This window comes from Belonocnema kinseyi, chromosome 9 (genome assembly GCF_010883055.1).
Source record: "Belonocnema kinseyi isolate 2016_QV_RU_SX_M_011 chromosome 9, B_treatae_v1, whole genome shotgun sequence".
Taxonomy (NCBI): Eukaryota; Metazoa; Arthropoda; class Insecta; order Hymenoptera; family Cynipidae; genus Belonocnema; species Belonocnema kinseyi.
This window is the reverse complement of record NC_046665.1, coordinates 25,051,721-25,058,158: the sequence shown is the minus strand read 5'-3', so window position 1 is coordinate 25,058,158 and position 6,438 is coordinate 25,051,721. Positions and strand designations below refer to the sequence as shown.

The 6,438-nt window shown below is 34.8% G+C and overlaps 1 protein-coding gene across 1 annotated transcript in view; it reads left to right on the top strand.

The window, feature by feature from the left end:
* Nucleotides 1-1,921: 1,921 nt before the first annotated feature.
* LOC117179456 (GPN-loop GTPase 3) overlaps nucleotides 1,922-6,438 on the top strand; it is a 53,815-nt gene continuing 49,298 nt past the window's right edge. Inside the window, exons 1-2 of the mRNA XM_033371283.1 lie at nucleotides 1,922-1,978; nucleotides 2,080-2,190. The gene's annotated coding sequence lies outside the window, so the exon portion shown is untranslated. The remainder of the gene's footprint in view (nucleotides 1,979-2,079; nucleotides 2,191-6,438) is intronic.

The following is a 6,438-nucleotide window of genomic DNA, read 5'->3' as shown; positions in this document are numbered from 1 at the left end:
TGCCAATGGTTTTGAAAGGACTTTAAAGAAGATGATTTTTCTTAAATTCTCCTTCGTGGCTTTCCTAAGGTTGGGGGATGTGACGTAATTGTAAACCGACTCTCGAGTTCTCTGTGTCCTGTTTAGCAGTTTCGTAATAACTAAAAGAGGCCGGTCATGTATCTCGGACTTGAGGAAAAAACCAGATAGAACCTTTTAAATTTGGAATATGTGTTCTTTCTTAAAATTGTGTTTTGTTATGCAGATACTAGGAAATCCGGAAACGTAATTGAAGATAAGTAATTCATATAAATTTATATAATTTTTAATAAAAAAGAAATTTTAAACCTAAAAACTAGAAATAACGCTGAGATTTTGAACGGGGGGGGGGGGTCTCTCTTTTTATTATAATACTATATGACGATTTTCTACTTAACTTTGACATGATTTCGACTCAGAAAATAAAGTTATTGCATAAAGGTGATAGTTGGGCGTATAATCTAAACAATGAGTAATAAAACTACAAAAAAGCCTCGGGAAGGATTGGAACTTTAATTGACAAAAGGCATGCACACGGAAAATCTAAAGGTCATGTTTCAGGCGACGAATGGAGACTGGGTGTTTGGAATTCTACGGGGGTACATGATCTCAAGGTAAAAAAATTGCGTGAAACTATGGACGTGAGGAAACTAGATATTTTATGTGTGCCAGAAACAAAGAACAAGGGATGCGAAACTAAAGACATAGAAAACGGCGTGTTGAATGTCGGATTTCTGATATGGTCAGAAGTAGACAGTGAATCACATGGTAGACAAGGAGTAGGTCTGATATTGAATGAAAGTGCAAAGCAGCATCTTGGAGACCATAATTTCGTATCTCTCAGACTGATATGGGCTAGAATAAAAGTAAGAATCAGAAGACTATTTATCATAGCATGCTAAGCGCCAGTTGATAGTGATCCCGGAGAAGTAAAAGACGACTTGTGGAACACATTAAATGACACAATAAATATTTGCGAACATGAGGAATGAATAATTCTACTAGGAAACATGAACGGATGGGTGGGCATCCAAAACCAGGATACAGAAAGAGTACTAGGTAATTTTGGGGATCCAAGAACAAACTATAACGGAGATAAATTAGTTGGTCTATGCTTAGAAAGGTGTCTGTTTATTACAAATACTTGGCTTAGGCATAAAATGATACACATGTACACCTGGTCTAAAGGAAATAGCCGCAGTATTATTGACTTTGTTGTTGCGGATGAAACACTAAGAGAGTTAGTCAAAGATACAAGGGTCATGAGGGGTTCTGAATGCTATACTGATCATTACCTTCTGATCTCAAATATTAACTTAGGTCGGGGATGGAGCAAAAAGAGAACCAAGAAAACAAAACAAACGCAAATAAAAAATTTTTTTTAAAAAGTATAAAAAATAAAGATATAGAGGTCGCCTGGACAAAGTTACGGGATATCATTGTTAGATGTGCGATAAAAGTGTGTGGTACCGCAATTGTAGGAAGAATGTCTGGTGGCGCGTATTGGAATGATGAAATTCAGACTGCCCAAAATGCAAAGAGAGAAGCGTACAGGAGAACTTTGAACATCGTAGGTCTTAGCAATGAGGAAAGAAATAGACGTAGAAATGATTATAGTCGCGAAAACATGATACACAAACGACTAGTTAAGGGACGTAAAGATACAATTAGAGCAGAAGAAGAAATGAAAATACAAAACGAGTTCAAAGGAAGCAAGAAACTGCTTTATAAAAAATGAAAGGAAACAAAAGTACAGAGTTTGTCAACATGAGAAATTGTAGGGGGGAAATGGTATATGATGCAGACGGAATACTAGGGGCTTTCAGAGACTATTTTAGGAGACAATTCGGAGATGAAGCTATAGGATACCACAACTGCGATGTTAACACGATGCGTTAGAAAACTCAATTGAGAAAGTCTGTCACTGAAGTGAGGGATATAATTAAGAACTTGAAAAACGGTAAGGCTGCCAGGGTAGAATGTATTAACGCTGAAATGCTTAAACACGGTGGCGAGTACATACCACATAGACTGTGCGAATTGATAAATTTATGTTTCTAGATGGTAGATGTCCCAGAGGATTGGAAAAAATCGATTATCGTACCAATATACGAAAGAAAGGGAGATAAAAGCGACTGCAATAATTAGAGAGGGATCAGCTTATTAAGTACCGTAAGTAAAATATACTCAAAAATATTCATTCGTAGGGTAATGAAAATAACAGAAGCAAAGATTTGGGAAGTCTAAAGTGGGTTTATGCTAGGAAGGTCATGTACGGATCAAATATTTAGCTTAAGGCAAATTCCAGAAAAAAGTTTAAGAGTAGGAAAAAAAGTTTTCTGTTCATTTGTTGACCTAGAAAAAGCTTTTACGTGGGTTAGCGTTCGCAGATGATAAGGTTGTTATGGTAGAGTTAATCGAAGACTCACAAAGAATGTTGAATAAAATGAATGCAAGCATGAAGAGCATGGGCCTCAAAATTAACGCAAATAAAACAAAAACTATGGTGTTCGAAAGAAAGTGTGAGAAAACGCTATGCAATATTTTATTAAATGATGAGAGATTTGAACAAGTTGATAAGTTCGTTTACCTTGGTAGCTTATTTACTAGGGACAGGAAGATAGATGAGGAATTATATAGTCGCATAAACGAAGGTAAGAAGGTTATTGGTAGAGCAGGTCCCCTTATCAGAAGTAAAAATATATCAAATAAAGCTAAAATGGCAATACATAATTCTAAATTTGTACCGACTGTACTGAACGGTAGCGAGAGGAAAACCCTGGTGAACAAAGTAAGTAACTAGATCATTCTAAAAGAATGTGGTGCAGAAGAGACGCTAGTAGACACATGGGAAAGAAGTCGGTTAAAATGGTTCGGACATGTTGAGAGAATGCCAAATGAACGACTAACGAAACAAGTGTATCAAGGTAAAGCAAATGGCAGCGTGCCCAGAGGTAGACCGCGGAATGAATGGTTAGAATGTGTAAATGCCTAATTAAATATCCATATGTCGTCTGTAAAAAAATTTTCAACTTGGATCGAATGCATCTTTATTTAAAAAAATTAATTTATCTTTTAAAAGAAATAAAAAATTTGGTTGGGCCGCTAGATCTCCCAAAACATCTTTTGAACAATTTTCGAAATCAGTCTCACTTTCGCTCAATAAATCATTCTCAGTTTCTTCTTGTATAAAACCTTCGTCTTCATCTTAAATGTCATCTGAAAGGTCGTCTTTATCATCACTATCTAATTCCATTCCATCATTTAGGAAATCTCTGATTTGTTGCGGATTCATTTTGAGTAAAGGAATTATTGACTGCTAAAGAATGTGTAAATGAATCACTATTATTATCATTTCTTATTTCTTCAAATTTTTTCCGCCAGGAAGACAATCGAGAACGAAACATTATCGTCATCACCTTGGAATGCCTGTTCAAACTGACTTTTGCAACGCCTCGAGAAGTACACGCCAGCTCCGGCTTATTGTGCCTCGATATACCGCTTTCAGGATTTTTTGTTATGGGTGAGGGTTCAAATAGGACAAGAAAGCTGCGCTCGAAGCTTAGCGAAGTTGTGCAAGTACCGTAGCAACCAAGTGCACAGTAGTCCACGGGGACAATTCCGTCGGGTCTCATTAGTTCGTTTTTAGTGTTTTGGTTATATATAAGTTATATATAAGTAGCGGGCCGAAGCAAAATATGCGCGGCGGAGACACGCACAAAAATTATACTTTTCTAGATATTTTCATAAAGTTCTTTGTCTACGAGTCTCCTTTTTAAAGGCACGTTGACGAGGTCTTTGATTCCACTTTGCGCGGGTTTTACCGACTTCACTTTTAAAAAAATGATGATTTTCAAGGTGTTTCTAGAAAGTACTGTTTCTACGAGTCTGTTTTTCCAAGGCATGTTGGTAAGGTTTTTGTTGTCACACTTTTTAAGAATACATACGCTTGTACACGTGCAAATATAACCCATGTGTTTGCATTTGTGCACGCATACAAAATTGCCAATTAAGTGGAAAGTCTACCCAACCTATTTGTAAAAAAGTCAGCGCGATTTTTTTTCCAATTGCAAATTATGGAGTTCCATAAAAGAGATTTTTCCAAAATTTTACATGAAACCGGTTTACTTCTACTACATTTTTCACTTAAGGAAACAAATTGCAGCAGGACTATTGCATTGATTAACAAAAATCAACCAAAATATCTCGAACTTATCCCATTTTTTGGAGTGGGGGCATCCTAATTTTTCGTAATCAGTAGAACATTTTACTTGAAATTCAGTAAAAAAATTCGACGGGCCTAGAACGGCTCACAGGATTACACCCAGCTGCTCCATCAAATCTTTTATTTCTTAAGAGTGCAATAATATATACATGCCCTGAAAGAGGTGTGGGGGGGGGGGAGATCTCGTATTCACTTGAAAACTCTCATAGTATCTTGAGCTTATTTACAATATTTAAAATAGTCTAAAATCGTTAAGGGACATGGCTAAATGGTATAATACTAACACACTAGTACAATGAATCAGGCAGTTAGGCTGTCGAACTTAATGTAAGTCTTGTTTGCAGAAATTAATACAGTAAACTCTGATATAGGCCACCCTGATATAGTTCTTCCAAGAATTGAGGCCGCGCCGCAAGTAGGAGTAAAAGGAGCTGCGCGGGTTGTGCAGTGCTCGCTCAGGCGCGACTAAACAAAAGCAGTCCCGAACTTGATTGGGTTCGTTCCCCACCAAAGCTTGCCCCAAAACTGGCACAGTATAAGAGTTTCACTCTAGTAGATCACAGAATTCTGAATATCGAATTCCATACATTAAAAGTAAAAAATGATGAGAAAGAGGTACTTAATATTAAAAAGGTTGATATGAAAAAAGTAAAAGAAAATTCAACACAAGAATATGAAAATAAAAATATTAATATCATACAGGACCTAATAGAATTGAGGGGCCAGAAACAGAAAGGACACATGAACTCATTCCACCGGCTAAGTATTGTCCACCTCGAACGAACATTTCGACAATACTGAGACAATAATTAGCCCGTAGAATGAGTTTATGTGCCCTTTCTGTTTCTAGCCCCTCAATTAATCAAACGTATAAAAGAGAAAGAAACTAAAATGAGAACACAATTTATAATTAAAAATGTTTCATTTCCTGCATCTTTGATTAGACTTATAAATAACAGGGATCTATCATTAACTACGATAATAAAAATAATAACAGAAATGAAAGAAATTAACTAAAAGTATCAGACACAGAAATAATAGTACCTTTAAATCACCAGAAGTAGAATGTGACACACTCATGACAAATTTTATTTCCATAAATAGCGTTGAATTAGATCAAATTGTCGATAGTTGAAAAAAGATTACAGCAGCGGGAGATGACAATATAACTACAAACGAATTTATGATATTATATCCAATAATAAAAAGTTTCTATCCTGTTAAAAATTATTAATAAAGATTTTTAACTGGGAGCATGTCCAAATTTATTAAAAAAGAGTAAAATTGTTCTAATACACAAGAAAGGGCCAAAAAATCGGGCAAGTCATTATAGACCGATATAAATATTGAGTGTTTTCCCAAAAATTTTTGAAAAAGCAATGAAAATTAGACTTCTTGCTTATGTTAACAAAAATAACTGTATAGGAGGTGCACAGAATTGATTTCAGGAAAAAAGTTGCACGCATTCAATAATTACGGATTTTACAGAATACATTTCAAATAAGATTGATACAAAGAAATAGTTACAGTACAGGGTCGCCACATGTCAGAGAAGTCAGGGAAATGTCAGGAAAAATAAAGTTTGTCAGGGAAGTCAGGGGAATGAAGCAGCTTTCAGGGAAGATAGAAATTTATATGTTTTTATAATATTTTGGAAGCACTTCCTAATCAATATAAATATTTTTTCAATGTACATTCTTTAAAAATATAATTCGATTCTTAATTTTTATTTGTAGTTATTTCTTTATTTACAGTTTGGATGCATATGCTGTAGTTAATTAATCAGGTCAGAGAACTCAGCGGCTTTACAATGGACTATGAATCGCTTTTTTAAAATCAAATCTTATTTTTAAAAAATAACCCCTGTAATCAAAAAAAGTATTAAAAAAATGACTAAGTTAGATTTTTTTTCTATTTTTTTGCTTTCCAATGTAATATAAACACTTTTGTAAAATCAACCCTTATTTTAAAAAGCAACCGCCTGTGCTGCAAAAACGTATTTAAAAAAAGGAAACTATCGAAATGGAAAATAATTATAAAATATTATCACGGTATTTTTAAAGCATAACTGAGGAGCAAAATTATGACTGATGCAGACTGATGTCAAAAATTGTATACATTAACTGTTCGGATTGTTATGCTCTTAATTTTTTTACACTTTCTTTGTTTTCCTATTTAATATAAATCGCTTTTGT